This window comes from Dromiciops gliroides, chromosome X (assembly GCF_019393635.1).
Source record: "Dromiciops gliroides isolate mDroGli1 chromosome X, mDroGli1.pri, whole genome shotgun sequence".
Taxonomy (NCBI): Eukaryota; Metazoa; Chordata; class Mammalia; order Microbiotheria; family Microbiotheriidae; genus Dromiciops; species Dromiciops gliroides.
In genome coordinates this window covers 27,920,936-27,941,340 of record NC_057867.1, presented here as the reverse complement: position 1 = coordinate 27,941,340, position 20,405 = coordinate 27,920,936, and the positions used below count along the sequence as shown (strand labels likewise).

Below are 20,405 nucleotides of genomic sequence, written 5' to 3'. Positions count from 1 at the left end.
GTCAGGCTGGGGGATATGGCGCCAGAGGCAGCGGCCCTGCTTTCGAGGTGTGTGTGGGGGGAGACCAGCTTCAGGCCTGCGCCTCATACTTCGTGGCTCCCCCTCCCCTCTTTCCGCTCTCTCTCTTTCTCCTTCCTCATTTCCAGCTCCGCGCGCCCCGCTCTCTCAGCCCTTCTCTTCCTCCCGTCGGCTTTCCTGCACTCAACCACCTAGTGCGCCTGCGCCGCGGCCTTCCCTCTTCTTCTTCCCCCCTTTCCCTCCCCCCCTCATCTGCCCCCTTCCCTCTCTGTCCAAGGACCCTACCCTAAAATCTCTTGGCCCTATTTAGCGTGTATTTCCCCCCTTCTTTCAGGGTACCCTCCCGCGGGTCCCCAACTCTCTTACCTCTTTAGGGACATTTCTCCTATTTGGGGGGACCTCCTTGAGCTGCATCCCGTCCCCGCCCCGCGTCCTAGCTGTAGCTTATTAGTGCTTGAACCCCGTACCTTTCCCCTCCCAACAGCGGGAGGGGGAAGGAGAGGCACTGACCCGGGGGCCTGGCAGAGCCGGGCCCGGGGCCTCCAGGGCATCAGGACCAGGGGCATCAGGATGATGAGGGCCCAATGTCGCCTGGGTCTGCGCACCTTCGTAGCCTTTGCGGCCAAGCTCTGGAGCTTCTGCCTGTACCTTCTGCGGAGACGGGTCCGACCGATAATTCAGTATCAGACTGTTCGATATGACATCTTTCCTCTATCCTCTGTGTCCCGAAACAGGCTTGGCCAGGTAAAGCGAAAGATACTAGTACTGGATCTGGATGAAACTCTTATTCACTCCCACCATGATGGGGTCCTGTGGCCTATGGTTCGACCAGGAACACCTCCTGACTTCATCCACAAGGTCATAATAGACAAACATCCTGTCTGTTTTTTTGTACATAAGAGGCCCCATGTGGACTTCTTAGAAGTGGTGAGCCAGCGGTATGAGCTGGGTGTATTTACGGCAAGTATGGAGATTTACGGTTCAGCTGTGGCTGACAAGGTGGACAATAGCCAGAGCATACTTAAGAGATGATACTACAGACAGCACTGCAATTTGAAGTTGGGCAACTACATCAAGGACCTCTCTGTGGTCCACAGTGGCCTTTCCAGCATTGTGATCCTGGATAACTCCCCAGGAGCCTATAAGAGCCTTCCCAATCAAGTCCTGCTTTAGTGACCCTAGTGACACAACACTAATCAACCTAGTCCCTATGCTGGATGCTCTCAGGTTCACTGCCGACTCCGATCTGTGCTGAGCCGAAACCTTGACAAACCTTGACGGCCACTCCCCCTCTCCCCCCATGCACACAAATGGAGGGGGTGGGGGAAGGGAGGTAGAGCCCTTGGGCTGCTTGCTCCATCCCCCGCCCATTTCTGAGGACTGCCTGGCCTGGGCCATATACACTCTACTTGGAGGCCAGAGGGACATACAAGCCCAGATACTGAAACAACTTCACCATGTTCACATATTCCCTGGAAACTCCAGGACTGTGGCCTGGGAGGGCCAAAACAGCCCCCATGTCAGGGGTGAAAGACTGGTCAGAGGTAGGGAGAGACTGACCTAGGAGGGTCAGATGCTAAACCAGCTCTGTTGTGATTTGATTAAAAAAAAAAACAAAACTCTTGTAAAAACAAAAACCAAACACACAAAAAACCACATTATGCTTGACTCCTTTCTCTCCCAAATCTAGTCAGTTGCCAAACCTGTCAATTTCAACTCCACAACAGGTCTGGTCGACTATTCCTATTGCCTCCTCCTGCTTCTCTTCTTCCTGATTGTTCTAGACTTCCATTCCAAATCAGTTGGTGAGAACTGCCACTATGGATTCCAAGTTTTCCAGCCTGCTAATGACTCCTGTGGGGCAGGTCATAAATTTGACTTTCCCAATTCTTATTTCTCTTTTAAACCAGTTAGGAACATACCATTGTGGCTCCTTGATCTCCTGGGAAGACCACAGGGTCTTCTTGACTTATCTCTTGTTGACTAATTTTCTTCTGTCTTACAAAACGGATTTCTAGATGCCTGAATTCTTTTCCCAGATCTGGACTCCATATTTCATTCTTCTATTAATATGTTCTCTGTTGGTTTCTCTAGTGATTTTCAAAGTCTTTAATTCCATTTCCTTCCTCCTTAGATCTTTGGTAATTTCAGTCTCCCCTCCCCCCTTATTTTCCCCTATCACCTGTCTTCCTCCTTTTTGCTGATAGTTTCCCTTTGGGCTGCATCTCAGAGTGGCTTAGCCTCCTCCCATGCCAGGCAATTCAACAGTTGACCAACCTCAGTCTCTGCCCCAGATGACTTCTAGGGGGCTAGAACTGGCCCCAGCTGGATGCTGGGATCTTTCCCTCAGATTTAGTGGGGTGCCACAGGGCCATACATGTATCCTGCCCCAGTTCCCTCTGTCCCTCTGTTCTCTGGCCGAGCTCTACATAGGCACAGGGAGATGCCATGCTGCTCTCGAAGGCTGAGCAAATGTTTTTCCCCTTAGATCTCCTCAGCACTAGGAAGAGGCTGAATCAGGGGGTCGAGTCAAATTCTGTTGCAATCACATGGGTTGTTTTGCACAGCCCTGCTGCCAGGAGCATGGTGGACCATGGAGGAAGGGGTGCTGAGTGAGCCAGGAAAGGGTTAGGGATTAACCTTCTCTGCTATTCATCGAGTTTGTGCTTTGTTTGAGTTTTTGGTGTCCTAGACTAGGGCTTCTTAAACTTTTCCCACTTGCGACCCTTTTTTGCCTGAGAAATTTAGATGTGACCCTGGGTCACGTAGTAGGCATACATTACCTTTTACTATTGCCAGATTTTTTATGACCTCTACATTCAGTTACGTGACCCCATATGAGGTCACGATCCAGTTTAAGAAGCTGGGCCCTAGGTCATTATTTTAAATATTAGTTAACGTAAGATCATAGAATTCAGTCTGGAAGGTACCCTTGGAAGCGATCTAGTTCAAATCCTTCATTTTGTGGATGAGAAAACTAAGGTCATGCAGGCAGTAAATAGCAGAGGCAGGATATGCACAGAGTTCCTCTGACTCCCAGTCCAGTATTCATTTTTCTGTATCATGGTATTTCCATTATGATTGTGTCATGGGGTACACCCCAGAAATTCTCTGGGGCACATCAAAGAACCTTCTCCTTAAGAAACTAAACCAGAGGACAGATACGCCTAGAGAGATAAGTGGAACCAGATCAGACTGAGCTAGCTCCTGGACCCCCACCCTTCATTCTAGTCTCCCTCACCCCTGGGGAGATAAGTTTGGGTGTGGCTGCGGCCTTTGTGTCCTGAAGAGAGAAATGGCTTGAGAGATCAGCAGCCACCCCTCACCCAACTCCTCTAGCCACCACCAGTGGGGGATGGTCCTCCCCCAATAAGGGGACTTTCCATAGTCAGATGATCACCCCCATCAGTCCTCTATAAAAGTACCTGCCATTCTCCTGCTCAAGGAGATTGGCATCTTGGAGCCACATGCTTTGTGCCATATCTCTCTGCCCATGAGAAGTCCAAGGATTTCTTTCATGGTTTCCCTTCCCCCACTTCCCTTCCCTTCCCTTCCCCTAAACAAACTACCATCTTATTCTAACTGCTTTTGTGTGCAAGAGGGTGTAATTCTTTAAAGAGGAACTCCTAAGGATCCCAAACCCCTACCCCTACCCAAACCCCGTACCCCATTTTCTCCCCATAACATTTTGGCGCCTGAACGTTTGAAGGTTATAGGAAATTTCTTCTTTCTTCTTGGCACACAAAACCTGGGGGTGGGAACCTCCCTTCTGGGTTTCCTTTCTCCCTCTCCCACCTGACTCAACCTCCCGTTTGAGTCACAGAGAGGTAGAGATGGTCAGCTTTTGCATGCAATAGCAGAGGGCAGCCTGGGACTCCTTCCCTCGCCAAAAGTTCAGTCAGACGTCTGGACCACGCTTGGCACACAAAACCTTAAGGCAGGAACCTCCCTTCTGGGTTTCTTTTCTCCCTCTCCTACCCGACTCAACCTCCTGTTTGAGTCACAGAGAGGTAGAGATGGTCAGCTTTTGCAAGCGACAGCAGAGGGCAGCGTGGGACTCCCTCCCTTGCCCAAAGCTCAGCTAGATGTCTGAACCACGCTTGGACCCTTGGACTCCACATTTCTGGGTAAGAACTTTTGTGCTTGTGTGTCTATGCCTTGCCAGTGGCCTGCTCTTCCACGAGACAGGCAGCTGCGTATCTCTCCCTTGAGAAAGTTAAACCTCGTGTCTGAACCACATTCGGACCATTCTTCTTAGACAGTACAGTCATGGGACAGAAAGGGAGCGTTCCGAAAAATTCCCCTCTGGGGTGCATCCTAAGAGATTGGAATAAATTAGAACTTACAAATTTGAGAAAGAGATACATGATCCGTTTTTGTAACGTGGTCTGGCCATAGTATCCCTTAGAGTCTGAAGGAAACTGGCCTGTACATGACACCCTTAACTATAATACCATCTTGCAATTGGACAAGTTTTGCAAGCGTGAAGGGAGATGGACAGAGATTCCATACATCTCGGCTTTTCTGACTTTAAGCTAGAAGTCAAAAGGAGAGGATGAGGTCCCCTTGACAGTTGAGATTCACCTCAAATCCAAGCAATTAGCTAACCCTTTGGGCACCTCCTCTGAGACCCCACCCCCTCCTGCTCCTCAGACTCATTCCCTACCTGTTTCTCACTTCACCCCTTCTTCCCCACCTGTTTCCGTACCTATAGGTCAACCACTGTCCTATCACTCCATGACTGAGACCTCTCTTTGCTCACCGGCTGATCTCAGAACCAATTCCCCATGCCCTCCACAGCCGAGCTCCGGCCACACTGGGAGTGGACGTCAGTATTCCTCTATTTGCCCTACCTAACAGTGGTCTCCACAACCTATACAGTTGTACCCCTCACATTCTCTATTCTCCTGTCTTTTCCATTCAGCAGCTGCTCCCATCTGCTTTACCTAATCTGCAGTTGCCTACGCCCTTTCCTCTACCTCCACCTACTCCACAGCCAAAGACTGTTACCCCTCCCCCACCCACCTCACAGACTAACCTGGGCCCTCTGCCCAATCCTCTGTCTCGGTCTCCACCTGAGATATCTCCCCAACTGGCTTCACCCAGGTCTGTACCAGCGTCTTCCATTGCTCCCCTGCTCCCATTAAGGGTATTTCCCATTGGGAAGGGCACAACATTAAGGCATGTTCCTTTTTCCATAAGCAGGTTATCTCAGATTAAAGAGAAATTGGGGAGTTACTCAGAGAACTCCACAAAGTTCATAGATGGCTTTAAGTCTGTGACACTGGAGTTTGACCTTTCCTGGACTGATTTGCAAATTATTCTTGCCAGCTGTTGTACCCCTGACGAGAAAAAACAGATTTGGGACCTGGTGGTACAAGTTGGGGATGAATACTCACAGGTTGGAAATTGGGTTGGGGTCCCTGGATTTACAGCTGTTCCAGTTGCAGAACCAAGATGGAACTATGATAACAGGGAAGACAGGGCTTGTAGAAATCACATGGTCACCTGCCTGTTTGAGGGAATGAGAAGGGGGGGGTTAAGAAACAAGTCAATTATGAGAAGGTGAAGGAGATCACACAGGGGGCTGAGGAAAATCCAGCTCATTTTATGAGCCGCCTCATGGACTCTCTGAAGAAAGATACCAGCCTAGACTCCCAAAGAGACGTAGGAATAACTGTCCTCAATATTCATTTTATCAGTCAATCTGCTCCTGACATTAGGAGGAAACTCCAGAAATTGGAATTGGGCCCCCAAACCCCATCCTCACAGTTCCTTGATATTGCTTTTAAGATTTTTAATAACAGGGACCTGGGAGTAGCCAAAGAGAGAGAAAAGATGGCTCATGCTCGCTCCATAGACCAAGCTTCTATAATAGCAGCAGCCATCACCACATCTGCTACCAGCAGAACTCCGGCTGGCCAAGATTCTGGCAGCTGCAGTAAACTGGGAGACAGGAGTGGGGGACGCTGCACAAAGGTGAGGCCAGCTCTCCTCCCTCTTTGTCCCCAGGGCAGCACCCAAGAGGTTGGCCTAGCAAAAACCCAGCGCTCTGCAGCTTGGTCTCCTGGCCAGCCACTTGTCACTGACGTCTCCAGGGCCAAGCCCATGGCCAAACTGGGCATAGGGGGCAAGCCTAGGGATGATTCAGTGGTGACCCCTGTCTTACTCTCTCGTTCAGGTTCTAGCATTCAATCAAGGTACAAAGTCATGGGGATGGGAAAAGGACCCTAAAATCGCAGACAGACACTGTCTCTCATAGAACTAAGCTTTGATCTGATTACTTAACCCCTGCAAGGCAGGCCACGCCCTGTCCTGCATTCAGCCTTTCCAGCTTCCACTGGGAAAAAAAGCGGTCACACTTTATTCCTGATCTGATAAAGTCCCTTTTCGTTTTTGCCCTGGTTTCTTTTAATTTTTTTGTTTGTTTGTTTAAGTCTGTTCCATCTAGGCTCAGGGATTCATGGCACTGTGCCTACCTGTGGCCTCTGGACCCTCTGGACCTCACAGCTCCTCACATTCTAGGCCTTCTCCACTTCTCTCCCCTCCCCCTCCCTTGCGCCGTGATTTCTTCGATCCCCACTCAGCATGAAGCAGTTTCAGAAGAATCTTCGTCCCCTTTCCTTATATATAGAGAAGTGGGGAAATGTCATGGGGCCCAGAGTACCCCAGAAGTTTTCTGGGGACACATCAAAGAATCTTCTCCTTGAGAAACTAAACCTGAGGACAGATACGCCTAGAGAGATAAGTGGAACCAGATCAGACTGAGCTAGCTCTGGGACCTCCACCCTTCATTCTGGTCTCCCTTACCCCTGGGGAGATAAATTTGAGTGTGGCTGCTGCCTTTGTGTCCTGAAGAGACAGATGGCTTGAGAGATCCATAGCCACCCCTCACCCAATCGCCCCAGCTACCACCAGTGGGTGATGGTCCTCCCTCACTAAAGGAACTTTCCACAGTCAGATGGTCACCCCCTCCCCACCCCATCAGTCCTCTATAAAAGTACCTGCCAGTTTCCTGCTCAAGGAGATTGGTACCTCTGAGCCACATGCTTTGTGCCTATCTCCCATGAGAAGTCCAAGGATTTCTCTCATGGTTTCCCTTCCCCCCCTTCCCTTCCCTTGCCCCTAAATAAACTGCCATCTTATTCTAACTGCTTTTGTGTGCAAGAGGGTATAATTCTTTTTTTTTTTTTTTTAGTGAGGCAATTGGGGTTAAGTGACTTGCCCAGGGTCACACAGCTAGTAAGTGTTAAGTGTCTGAGGCCGGATTTGAACTCAGGACCTCCTGAATCCAGGGCTGGTGCTCTATCCACTGCACCATCTAGCTGCCCCGGTGTAATTCTTTAAAGAGGAATTCCTAAGGACCCCAAACCCCTACCCAAACCCTGTACCCCATCCCCCCCATAACAACTGTATGAAAAACGCTGAACTTAAGAGTCGCAGAATCTGAATTTAAATTCAGGTTCTATTGTTGACTGCCTGCATGACTTTGGACAAGTCATCCCAACTTTGCCCCCCTGAGCAAGATTCCTACTTAGAGTTCTGATCGCTCTACTGTGCCTTCACCTGCACAGTGGGGGGGTCTGTAGAACCCACTGACTGAAATTTAGCCTGAGATGGGCCAGGGACCCGGACAAAACAGTAAAGTTGCTTCTACTGCTGGAAGTGTGGGAAAACACTTTTTTTGGTGACTATTCTCCCATCTAGCAGTTGGTACTATTGCTACAACCTGAATTTCTTTACTGCACCAAAGAGTTCCCCAGGCACCCTAATACATCTGACCCTGATTCCTCCCTCTAAAACATCAACAAATCATTTTTCTAATTCACAGAAAAAAAAATTAAGGGAGGGGGACAGAAACAAAAAACTAATTTTGCTATTACCTTGTTTATATATGTCATATATACTCATATATTTCTTTAAAAGCAAACTGACCCATAAATTCAGTTTCTCAGACAATCCTCTTTCTTATTCTTTGTATATTGAAATGTTTGTATATATTGATGACTATTAAGTTTACAGTATAAAAGAAATGTGTTTTAAAATACCATTTTTTCTCCCTCCTCTCATTCTTCCTCTCTTTTCCCTCTTTCTCCTCTCTTGCTTCTCTGCCTTTGCCTCTTTCTCACCCTTCTTCACCTCTTCACTCACCCTGAAATGAGGAACCACTTCTTGATTAACTCACCAGGAAGGACAAATTTCAGCACATGCCCTGGCCTGGACCCTCCTTGGGCCCTCATTGGCTAGTCAGCCCCCCATTACCTTCATAGCTGGGACTATGAGTAGCTGAAAGTCAGAGCACTTAACCAGATGGAATTGCAAGGGTCTGGGTCAGAAGAGTGGCCTCCAAAGGCCATTGTGGGCATTGCCCTCCAGGATGTGAGCCTTGACTCCTCTCTCTCTACCAAATCTAGTCAGTTACCAAATCCGTCAATTTCACCTCCATAACATGACTCCTAACTGACCCCTTCTTTCCATTCATGAGGCTACCCGCCCCTTGACCTGGCTCCTATCACCTCTCGTTCAGCTGTTCCTATTGTCCCCTCATGCTTCTCTCTTCTTCCTGATTGTCCTCAACTTCCGTTCCAAAACATTATCTTTCAATAAATATCTTTAAAAATTTTTTTCAATATCTCTGATAGGCAGTGTGGTTTGGAGCAAGAGTTTGTAACTTGTGGTCCATGAACTTGCTTTTTAAAATGTTTTGATAACTAGTTTGACATAATTGGTTTCCTTTGTAACCTTTTGTCTTTTTTTCCATTTTAAAGCATTATTCTTTTTTTTTGTGGGGCAATGGGGGTTAATTCACCTCTTTCAGCCTCAGTTTCCTCTTGTCTAAAATGGGTGGGTTGGACTAGGTGGCGTCTGAGGACCCTTCCAGATCTAAATGTAGGATCCTATGTGTGACTTCACATCCCTGAACCTCAGTTTCTTCCTTTGTAAAAGGAGGGGGTAGAACTAGATGATTTCTACAGTCTTTTCAAGGTCTAGATCCTAAGATCAGACCTCTTTCCTTCCTTTCCCATATCCTTTTCATCTTATTATCCCTCTTTTTTCCTTCATTTTACAGTATCTAAGAGTCAGAGCTAGAGCTGGAATCAGGTCCAATCCCCTAACTTTATAGATGAGGAAACTGAGGCACTTAGAAGTTAAGTGACTTGTCAAGGATCACAGAGAGAGTGTCTGAGGTGAGATTTGAAGCCAGATCTTCCTGACTCTAAACCCAGGGCCCTCTCCACTATACCACCCTGTCTCTTCTCACCCTCTTCTTCTCTTTCCTCCTTTCCTTCCTCCAATCTCTTCTTCTTGTCATCTCCTTCATTTCCCTCTCCACATCATCTCTTTCTCTTTCCCCTTCTCCCTAGCTGTACCTTCCCCTCTTTTCTTTCACCTGAATTCAAATCCCACCTCAGATGCTCCCTAAGTGTGTGACCTGGGGCAAGTCACAGTCTCCTCTTCTATAAAATGGGCATAATGTAACACCTACCTTCCAGGATCAAATGAGATCAATATTTGTAAAGTGCTTTGCAAACCTTAAAGTTAGAAAACTGCTGGATAGAATAATTATCCTTAGAAGATGCAGCTGAGGGAGGGCAAGTGACCTGTCCTCAACTACACACTGAGCCAATGGCTCCAGCCTTGGAGTTTGGACACTGTTCTCCTGACTCCTGCTTTACTGTCCTTTGCCTCAGCATTGAGCTCAGCCAGCCTCCTAACCCCCTGCCCTAAGTCTCTCCGGGCTCAAGTGCCCATCAGTCACACTGCTTTGCTCATTTCTGGGAAGAAGAAACAGAGGCCCCTTTAAACAATGATTTTGGACTCAGTGGACAGCTCTGAGGAGGTCTCTGTGACCCAGGGCAAATCCCTCTTCTTTCTAAGTCTTAGGTTCATGGGTAATGGGGAAACTGCATGTGTCCCCAGCAGGGCGTGAGGAGTTGGCATGGCTCCTTATGGGTTTGTGACCCTGAGCCACTGTCCCCTCCCCCATGGGCACCACCCAGAATTTGTCATGGAATCTCAGGGCCTAATGGGGCTTCACAGGCCCCTCTCCCCTCCCCCCTCCACCACGTATTCTCTTTTCTGGGTTAAATAGCCCTAGTTTCTTCAATTAAACAGAAGGATTTGAGGTTCCCCAGGATTCAGCAAACTTAATAGAAAGATTCAAATACCATGTCCAACTGTCAACTTCCTCTGTGATTTGGGGAAAGACACTTCCCCTCCCTGGGCCTCAGTTTCCTTCTCTGTAAAATGTGACCTTCCCCTTCCTGAGTCTCAGTTTCCTCTTCTGTTGAGAGGATTGGACAAGCAAACATGACTCTGTGGTCCTTTTCACCTTTAGATCTAGTTTCTTGTATATGGTCTTGGGCCAATCACTTCCCCTCCCTGGGCCTCAGTTTCCCCCTCTGTAAAAGACTAGCTGGCCTCTGAGATCTCTCCTATCTCTAGAACTATGGTCCTGCATTTGACCCTTCTCTCTGGGCCTCAGTTTCCTCCTCTGCAAAACAAAGGGGGTTGGACCAGTTGGCCAACTCTAATCATTCCTAGCCTGTGAACTCAATTCGAGTCCAAGCTCTGCATTATACTATGAGTGTGACCTTGGCATGGCCTTCTTTGGGCCTTCTTCTGGGGGTGGGGTGTGTGTTATGAATTGTGAGAATCCATAATGGACAGCCAAGGCCAAGGCTAGATGCCAAGCCAGGGTCCTATACCATGCTTCCCCTCCCCCTCCCTCCCTGGGGGGAGGGGTGGGGTTACCCACCTGACCAAATCTTACGTCAGAAAACCCCTCTGTGATCCAGCAGGGCTCAGCCAGCCTATAAAACAGGCATCAGACACTGGATACACCAGCATTTTGCTTGAACACATGATCTTGTCAGGACAGTCAAGACCTTTTCTGTCTAAAAGAATGGAGAGTCTGCGAAAACATTCGTGTGGACAGCAAAAAACACCTACCTTGGTGTGCTCTAAGAAATCTCAGAAAGGTAGACGTATTCGCCATCTGAAATCCCTCATCAAGTCCCAGGGCAAAAAGAAGATCACAAGGAAAGGAACCCGAAGGTTGTCCAAGCCTGAATGCCAACAAAAACAGGAAAAGCAACGTCAGGGATCCTCCAAATATCCCACCAGTTCCCAAGCTTCAACATTCCGGAGACCTGCTAATTCTCTGCTTGAGAAAGTAAGCTCCCCTAATCCAGAATCAGGCCTAGAGTTGAGTGTCTCCCACAAGAAGGTGTGGCCAACCAAAAACCTCTGGGCCCATCTTAGATCTTCCATACCACCTGCAGATCCAGTGAACCTGAAGCCTGAGTCCGTGGAAGGGTGCAGCACTCTGGTAACCAATAAGCTTCGTTCGGAGAAGTTTTGGAGAAGAGAAGCACCCGGCTCAGGGAGGCTATATTCCATCTCCTCTCTATCTCCCTGTATGAACAACACCAACCTTCTCAAGAGCAAAAGATCACGCTAAAACTGAGGACTCCCAGGTCTGTGGGGAAAAAAAGAAGCTGCTAGAGCCACCAAGCACCCACATGGTTCCTGATGATTGTATCTACCATTGAGGAATAAAGACAAATGACCCTTTATTCAATTGTTCTCTTTGACTTTTTGATACCTGAGTGTCTTAGGCAGCAAGTGGTGGGGAGGGAAAAGAAGGAAGAAGGGGAAAAGGGGAGAAGGAGAAGGGAAAGGAAGGGGGAGAAAGAAAGGGGAAGGGGAGAATGGGGGAGGGGAGGTACAGAGAGCTGAGGGGATGTGGTGGAGAACATGTTTCCCAAATACTTCCACCATCTTGGTTCCCCTTCCATAAAGTTAGGAAGAGTTTCCTGGGAAAGCTTGGAGCAGGGATATACCTGGGTGTGCTTGGGGGCTCCTTAAGGATTGGGAAGATGTTGGAAATGTGCCTAGGAGGGGTGGACACACTATGGTGCAGGCTGTGTCCTGAGGTAGTGAGCTCCCTGTTACTGGATGACACCTGGGATTCCTTTTGGTCTACAGATTAGATAAAATGAGGAATCTTAATCTTTTTTGTGTCCCAGGCCCCTCTGGCATAGTCTGGGGAAGCCTAGGACCCCCTTTTCAGAATCAGGTTTTTAAACATATTCAATACAATCCAGAGGATTACAAAGGAAGATAATTATATTGAAACCCAATGATCAAAATCTAAACAAACAGAAGTTTACAGATTCTAGCTTAAGAGCTCTTGACCTGGATCATCTCAAGACTCCCAATGCCAGAATTCTAGAATTCTGCTGACATAACCAGTTAACTGCCAAGCACGGAATGTGACCCCAGGCCCTGGAGTGCTCTGTTTGCCCACCCCATGCTCTCCCCCGACCCCAGCTCGAGATCCCAAGACATTAAAGGTGGGATCCCCCTCCTAAATGCCACAGGGAGGGCAGACTTATTCCCAGCCTTTGGGCAAACTCTTATTCCCAGCCTTTGGGCAGACTCTTACTCCCAGCCTTTCTTCTCTTCAGCCATCTCACAGAGAGACCCCTGTTTCCTGTATATTGTTTCCAAATCAGGGGGACCTTGGAGACCATCTTCTTCATTCTACAGATAAGGAAATTGAGGCCCAGAAAGAAGCAGGATTTGACTCCAGGCCTAGAGTTGCCATTAAATTCTCTAATCAGCTATAAGCATTAACCATCCAGCTTCCATTTCCTTTTCTTTTTTTTCCTTTTTCTTTCCCAGGGTCACACAGCTAGTGAGTATCAAGTGTCTGAGGTTGGATTTGAACTCAGGTCCTCCCGAATCCAGGACTGGTGCTTTATCCACTGGGCCACCTAGCTGCCCCAGCTCCCATTTCCTAAGCAAACCCTTTCTTCCCCAACTGATGTTCCATTGGAATCCTTTCCCAGAGCTTCTCATTGAGCAAAGAACAGACAAGGGTTAGGACTCACCACAGGCCCTGGTTCTGGGTAACTCATTTCCCAGCAGGGTGTTGCTCCCTGCCTCCAGATTCTCCCTTCCCTAATTCATCATATTAAAAAGAGTGATAGTCCTCCCCTGCCCCCAATCAGAAATCTATCCACATGTAGACTCCAAGTGAAGAACATCGGATCTAGTCCAACCCCTTTGCAGATAGGGAAACTGAGGTCCAGAGCTAGAGAAACTTCAGAATGTCACAGCTGAAGGTGATCTTAGAGATCTTGTCGGACCTCCTGGCTTTTACAAGTGGGGATACTGAGGCCTAGACAGCTGGCCTAAGACAAATGACTTCCACCCCACTGTGTGTGAGATATAATCCGGAATGTATGGGGGTGTAGTGTTGGAAGTCTAGGACTTCAGCAGAGCAGAGACCAGGTGTTAAATGAATTCTCAAGCAGAGACCACACAGGGTGAGCCCTTTTAGAGTCACTCAAGGGGCTAAATTGCATTCATTAGGAAGCGACCACCAGGAATGGCCTTTCCTCAGTCTTTCCAGTTCATTTAACACCTGGCCTGTTTTCTGTAATGAGGCCAGGAGATGGCTTAATCACGACAGGCACCAGATCGAGAGATAACCAGGTTCCCCTGCCCCCCCCCCCAGACAGGAGAGCGAGAGGAAGGCCTCCATCCCCACCCCCCACCCCTGTCAGGGCCTATGGGAGTACATGGAGAAGAGAATGCAACATGTATCATTAGAGGAAGTCCCCACAGTGGGACCACAGACACACCAAGAAACCTTGAAATATATGCTCCAAAGAGGGGTCTTTTCAAAGGCTTTCCCAGCCCCAGGGTGAGCTTCATACACAACATTGATAGCTGCTTTCCCCCCCCCCCTCCCCCCCCAAGCCTTCATTATGATTTCCATTATGTAACAACAATTGTGGCCTTGCTCTCATTGGCTGTTTGGGCCTTGAAGTCAGTTGCGAGGGTCCCAGGCTGTCCATCCAACAGAGGGCTGCCAAAGAGACTTCTGGTGTTATCTGGGCCCACCACGCTCCCATCTAACTAGTTAGGTCATCTAACTCTCTTGTCTGGTTCTCTCTGTAGGGATGGGGCGCAACCGAAAAGCAGCCACACCAGCCCGTCAGGTTACTTCTGTGAGGCCCACCAAGAGCCTACGCTGGGTAGATCGTATCAACCCCAGAGAAGCCAAGGAAGGCAGCTCCAAGAAGAGTTCTCTGGTCGATTCCAAAGCACCCCAGAAGTCCCTGCGCTGGGCCCCACCGGGCCGCCCCGTCAACCCATGTGGCCCCTTCTTCCTAGGGATTGCTGAGCCCTTGGCTGACAGTGTGCCCCAGCCTCCAGACATCTCTCCAATCCCCAGGAGACAGTGGCGAGGCGAGGAGTTGTGGTCCCAGCTGCTGCCTCCCAGGTGGGGCACTGGCCCCATCAGTACCCAGCCTGAGGGTGGCAGCGTGCTGACCCGCACTTTTCAAAGGAGGGAAGCAAGGCCCCGTCCTCCCAACTGGGGAAGATGGCCACCCTTGTCCTTCCTGTCACCCTGCATGGATGGCATGGCCGTATTGGGCAGAAGGGTGCGTTTCTAACAGCAGGGGGCCATGATGAAGGGAAAAGAAAACAACTCTGGGCCACAGTGGGGACTTGTCTCCCACCGTGATAATTGTTGTTGATGGGTGTATCCATGGTGAATAAACCAGATGGCCTTTAGGCAAGTGGTTTCCTGGATTTTGTGAGCTGGGAGGGCCTGGGGGTGGGGGTGGGGGGATGGTAAATCTTAGCTTGGGGCACGCTCCTGCCACATTTGAGTCCTCCAGGGCCCAGGGTTTGGAAGGGCTGGGTGGGGCCATCCCTGGTTGGGGATGTACGTGACTGAAGGGGAGGCTTGAAGAGAGCTGAAGGTGGCAGGGGAATCAGAGTGACTGTTCCTAGGGGAGGCTGGTGTAACGCGAGGGCTTCTTCAATTGTTTCCACTCACGACCCCGTTTTCCTCGAGAAATTTTTCAGCAACCCTGTGACTGCGTGAGCAGTGCAAAGTACGTGTGCTGTGTGTTCAGAACCAAGGCTGTGGCGACCCCTGCATTCAATTTCGGGAGCCCAGGACAGCGCTGGACTTGGAGACAGAGGCCTTGAGTAAGGAGTGAATTCGCCTCTGTTGTCTACTGTGTGTAGGAAATCCTTTCACTCTGGGGGGATTCACATTTCACTCTTGGTAAAGTGAGGATGTTAAACTAGAGGGGAGAGCACTGGGTCTGGGGTCAGAGGACCTGATTTTAAGCCCTACTCCTGGACAAATCACTTGATCTTTCTGGGCCTCCATTTTCTCATCTGCAAAATGGGAGGAGGGAAGTTAGCTTCTGAGGTTCCTTCTAGGTTCACATCTTTGGTTCTATCATCTAAAGTAATGGGATGGGAAGAACAGAGGTGAAAGGCACCTTAAAGGTCATCTAGTCTAGCCCCCTCGTTTTACAAGTGGGGAAACTGAGGCCTGGAAAGGGTATGTCACAGATTTAGAGGTAGAAGGAATCTTGGAGGTCACCTAGTCCAATCTCCCCATTTTATAGATGAGGAATCTCGGGTTCAGAGAGTTTTCAGTGATTTATCCAAGGTCACACACAGGGAGTAAGTAAGCAAGGCGGAGTACCCGGGAGTCATACTGTGCTACCCTCCCCGCCCCCACATCTCTTTGTGGAGATGGTATGAGAACCCTATACCAGCTAGCTACCAGAGAGCTATGGGGGGGGGGGGAAGAAGAACTGGGACCTAGTACTCTTCCCAGTTATCATGGGTTCTCTCTAGAGGGATGAAACATGGTAGTGTTCAAATACTGCCCCCAACACTAGTTGAATGAGCCTGGGTAAATCACTTCCCTGCTCAGTATCTCTGTTTTCTCAGCCTCTAACGCCTCCTCTAGCTCTTATTATAGAATTCGATGGATTTGTCATGGAAGGGATCTCTGGGAAACCTGGAAACATCTGCTGGCCGGCAGCTTTCCTTCAGAGGGCCCAAGAAGAGACTGTACAAGGTAAACTGAGTCATTCCCCCCTCCCTTCTGGAGCTGGATAAGTCTCCCAGCCACCTTCTTGAATGCCCAAATAGCCCATGGCTGGGAACAGTGGCCCCTTGCCTGGAGGCCCTGGGATAGGGGGTCTCTCCCCAGGTCTCCCCTGGGCCCTAGGGGCGCCATCAAGACTGAGGCCCAGTCTGAGGGCTGCAGCCTGCCAACCACGGCTTTTCAAAGGAGAGAAGCCCACTGGGGGAGGTGCCCCACCCCCTTCAGTCCTGAAGTTTGTCTTCAGCTAGCAACAGAAGGCATTTCTGCCACTAGGGGGCTCCATGACCACTGTTATTGGGATGTCCACCAAAGACTTCTTACCTGTTCGCTCTCTACAATTCCAGACCATCCCAAACAAGGGCCCTAAGACCTTCAGTACCCTTGCCCCTTCTTCCCATGGGGCTCCTGGTTGGGAGGAGAAGATCTTCCATGAGACCCAGTGGGATGATGGGACCCCCTGACACTGCGAGGGGACCCCGAGGGCCCATGCCTAGAGTGAGTTGCCTGGTTGAATGAGCATTTAGAATTGAAGTCAAAGGTTTGGATTATTATTAAATTATTAAAATGATTTGGCTGGTATCATGGAGGAAGTCCATCTTCAGGCCTCGGGGTGTTTCCCTAGGGATTCGAGGATCCTGGGATGCCAGAGCTGGAAGGAACCTCATTTTACCCGGAGAAAAGATAAGTGGCCCCCGACTCCTGCTGCAACAGGGATGCCACAAGGTTTTTTCCATGATACCCCACAGGTAACTTGAACAGGTTAGAAAATGCTCAGGAGAGAGAAAGCAATGGCCCCAGGCATTCTCAGATTCCCAGCAGGGGGTCTCAGGATGCTGAGGGCATCATGGGAGGGAAAAAAAAAGTGTCCTGGAGCTGGGCCTGGAGGAAGAAGGGAAAGTAAGTCAGAAGGGTTGGCTTCTAATCTTGCCTTTGCTACTTCTTTTCTGTGTGACCTGAGGTAAGTCATTTCTTTTCCAGGTCTCAGTTTCCTTCTGCATATCTCAAAGACCCCTTCCGGACCTGATGCTAAGGCCCCATGTCAATGGGCAGGACAGAGGAGAACCCAGAGAACACAGTCGTGACGTTTTAGGCCTCGGGGGTCCTTGTTACAGTGGTCGGAGAGGAGGAGGAAGGGGGACACAGACTGTGGTCAAAAACCTGTCCCGGGGGGCAGCTAGGTGGTACAGTGGATAAAGCACCAGCCCTGGATTCAGGAGGACCCAAGTTTAAATCTGGCCTTAGACACTTGACGTTTACTAGCCATGTGACCCTGGGCAAGTCACTTAACCCTCATTGCCCCGCCAAACAAACAAAAATCCCCCCAAAAACTAACCAAAAAAGCCTTTCCCAGGGATCTGAGGGTGGGAGATCAGCGAAGGTTCAGTCTGAGACAGACAGCAACAACAGAGAAACAAAGGCAAGGGTAAGACATTCCCAGACCCGGGGCTGAGGATACAGCAAATCTCTTATTTCACATTGGCAATGAGTCCTGTGGTAGGCTGCCCAAGTCTGCCCTCCAGAGGGGGTGCCAGAGCCAAAAGGGATCTTATAACTCATGTAGTCCAGTGCCCCCCCCCAGGGGCTCAGCATCCTCACTTTGTCCCCAGCCCAAAGGGGCAGGGCCAGAGCTTTGTCACAATTACAAATGAAGACTCAGACACTGGCATCATAGACTCTTGCGGATGAGAAAGACCCATACAGTGACAGAGCCAGGAACAACCTAAGACTCATCTAATCCAAACCTCCTCTTTGTACACCTGGGGACACTGAGGCCCGGAATGGGCAACTGACTTACCCAGGGTCATATAGTGACAGTGATGGCAGAGTTGGGATTCAGAGCCAAGGCTTGTGGATTCACAGGGTAGGGTTCTTTGCAAGATCCCAGGGCAAGTTCATGGAGGAAGCAGTCCCTGAATTGAGCCCTGAAGGGTGAGAAGAATTCAGTAGGTGGAGATGAGGGTCTTGTGGAAGGTGCTATGATTTCTTTTATCTCCCCATGAAAAGTTTCAGAGAATGTCAAAACTGGCAGGAAGCTGGGGGGATTGCCTTGTCTAACCTTTTTGTCTTAACAGAGGAAGGACTTGAGGCCCAAAAGGGAGGGAAGAGACTAGCCCAAGTTCACACATAGGACCTTAGAGCTAGAGCTGCTTTCTAGAGTAGGTTTCCAAGGGCCGAGCTCTCACTAGAACCTAGCTCTCCCCGCCAGGCTCTGAGTGTTTCCCTAGGCCCTGGCTAGCTTCCCTCAGCAGTGAAGCTGGGCTGGGCCTGGTGTTCTCAATGGGCAACCAGGCCAGACAATGGCTAACTCTCAAACTACTCAGGAAAGCGGGGAGAGCAGGGAAGGAGGACAAATCGTCCTTCTCCAAGTGAACCCTTGGGGGTTAAGGTGGAAGGCAGCAGGGAAGTAGCAGAATGAACCCTAGATTTCCAATCTGAACATTCCGCTTCTGCTCCCAGCTCAGCCTCTTGTGCTTTGTGTCCCACCATCTGAGTCCATTCCCTCTCTGGGCCCTGGGTTCCCCCTCTATAAAGAGAGGAGGTTGGAGAGATGACTTCTGAGGGGGCTGAGTCCTGACTCATGCTTTCTGCTTTCCCTAGCTTTCTCTGAGGCAGCCCCAGTGGGACAGGGGAGAGAGTGCTGGGCAGGGAGTCCAGAAGGCCTGAGGTCAGATAAGGCCTCAGATGTCAGCTGCTGTCTGAGCCACATGAGCTGTGAAATTGCTGGCTGCCTCAGTTTCCTCAACTGTAAAATGGGGGTAATAATAGCATCTATCTCCCAGGGTGGTTGTGATGATCAAATGAGATATTTGGGAAGTGCTTAGCACAGGGCCTGGCACATAGTAGGTAGCTAACGTTTCCTCCCTCCTTCCTTCCTCCCTCCCTCCTTCCTTCTTTCCTTCCTTCCTCTCTTCCTCCCTCCCTCCCTCCTTCCCTCCCTTTTTCCCTCCCTCCCTCCCTTCCTTCCTTCCTTTACCCCTCCCTCCTTCCCTCCCTTCATTCCTTCCTTCCTTTACCCCTCCCTCCTTCCTTCCCATTCTTCCTCCCTTTATCTCTCCCTCCCTTCCTTTTGCCCTTCCTCCCTTCCTTTACCTCTCCCTCCTTCCCTCCCTCCCTTCATTCCTTCCTTCCTTTACCCTTCCCTCCTTCCTTCCCATTCTTCCTCCCTTTATCTCTCCCTTCCTTCCTTTTGCCCTCCCTCCCTTACTTTACCTCTCCCTCCTTCCCTCCCTCCCTTCATTCCTTCCTTCCTTTACCCCTCCCTTCTTCCCTTCCTTCCTCCCTCCCTCCTTTCTTTCCTTCCTTCCTCTCTTCCTCCCTCCCTCCCTCCTTTCCTTCCTTCCTTCCTTTACCCATCCCTTTTTCCCTCCCTTCCTTCCTTCCTTTGCCCCTCCTTCCCTCCCTCCCTTTCTTCTTCCCTTTATCCCTCCCTTCCTTTACCCCTCCCTTCTTCCCTCCCTTCCTTCATTCCTTCCTTCCTTTACCTCTCCCTCCCTTTCTCCCTCCAAGACTGGGACCACATGCTACTTTCTGCTGGAGGAGGCCCCTTTTGCCCGCCTCAGCCTGTTCTTGCCTTCTCTCTAGCTTTCTTCTACCCTATCTCTAGCTTGTATGTACCTGGTTACGATCGAGTCATCTCCAACGAGACTGTCAGTTGCACCAGGGCAAGAGCTGGGTCTCTCTCTTACTGTGGCTCCCCAGTGCTTAGCAGAGTCCCTGGCACAGAGTAAATACTTTGTTCAGAGCCTCTGAGGTCACTTTCCACTCTAGCTCTCTGATTCTGCGTCCCTTCCCCTCTCTGGGCCTCAGTTTCCTCCTCTGTAAAAACAAGGAGATTGAGTCATGTGGTCAGCTCTGAATCCTATTATGTGAAGTAAGTTCTCGGCTCCAATATTTATTAGTAGTTTGACCTGGATGACCCAGTTCTCCCACTATGAGTGCCTCCATTTCCTCATCTGTAAACTGGGGATAATGGCCCTGATTCTGCACGAGGCTGCATGAGGATGCACTCAGATGTTTGGGCTGACCCCAGGTTCTGCAAGGCTATTCCAATGGAGCACAGGCATGGTGCAGGGCCCATCACCCTCTCTGAGACCAGGCCTTGTGGCTTAGTGATGATGGCAGAGAAGTGGGAAAGGGGTCAAGGGGGCTAAGAATATCATGGTTTTAGACTGTCTGTTGAAACACAGTTTGGTCCAGTGGAGAGAGAGCCGGCCTTCAAGCCAGAAAAAATTGGGTTCGAGCCTGACCTCTGAAACCTATTGACTATGTGATTCTGTAATACTCACAGTATGTGACCTTAGGTAAGTCAATTCCCCATTCTGGGGCCTCAGTTTCTCTAGCTGGGAGTTTAGCTTCTGAGTCCAAACCCTATCCCTATAGGCTTTAATTTCGCTATTGGCACTCTAAGGGACAAGGACCAATTGAGAGCCCCGTGGCTTCTGGGGCG

General features: G+C 49.8%; 1 long non-coding RNA gene and 1 pseudogene across 1 annotated transcript; one reads left to right on the top strand and one right to left on the bottom strand.

Annotated features, from left to right (window-relative positions):
- The first annotated feature begins 588 nt into the window (after positions 1-588).
- LOC122733895 lies at positions 589-1,296 on the top strand (annotated as a pseudogene).
- A 15,188-nt stretch (positions 1,297-16,484) lies between these two features.
- On the bottom strand, positions 16,485-19,788 carry LOC122733364. Its single transcript, XR_006353820.1, has 3 exons — positions 19,574-19,788; positions 17,754-17,880; positions 16,485-16,837 (listed from the first exon to the last, which is right to left on the bottom strand). It is a non-coding gene; the product is annotated as an uncharacterized LOC122733364 (long non-coding RNA).
- Between the last annotated feature and the right edge of the window lie 617 nt (positions 19,789-20,405).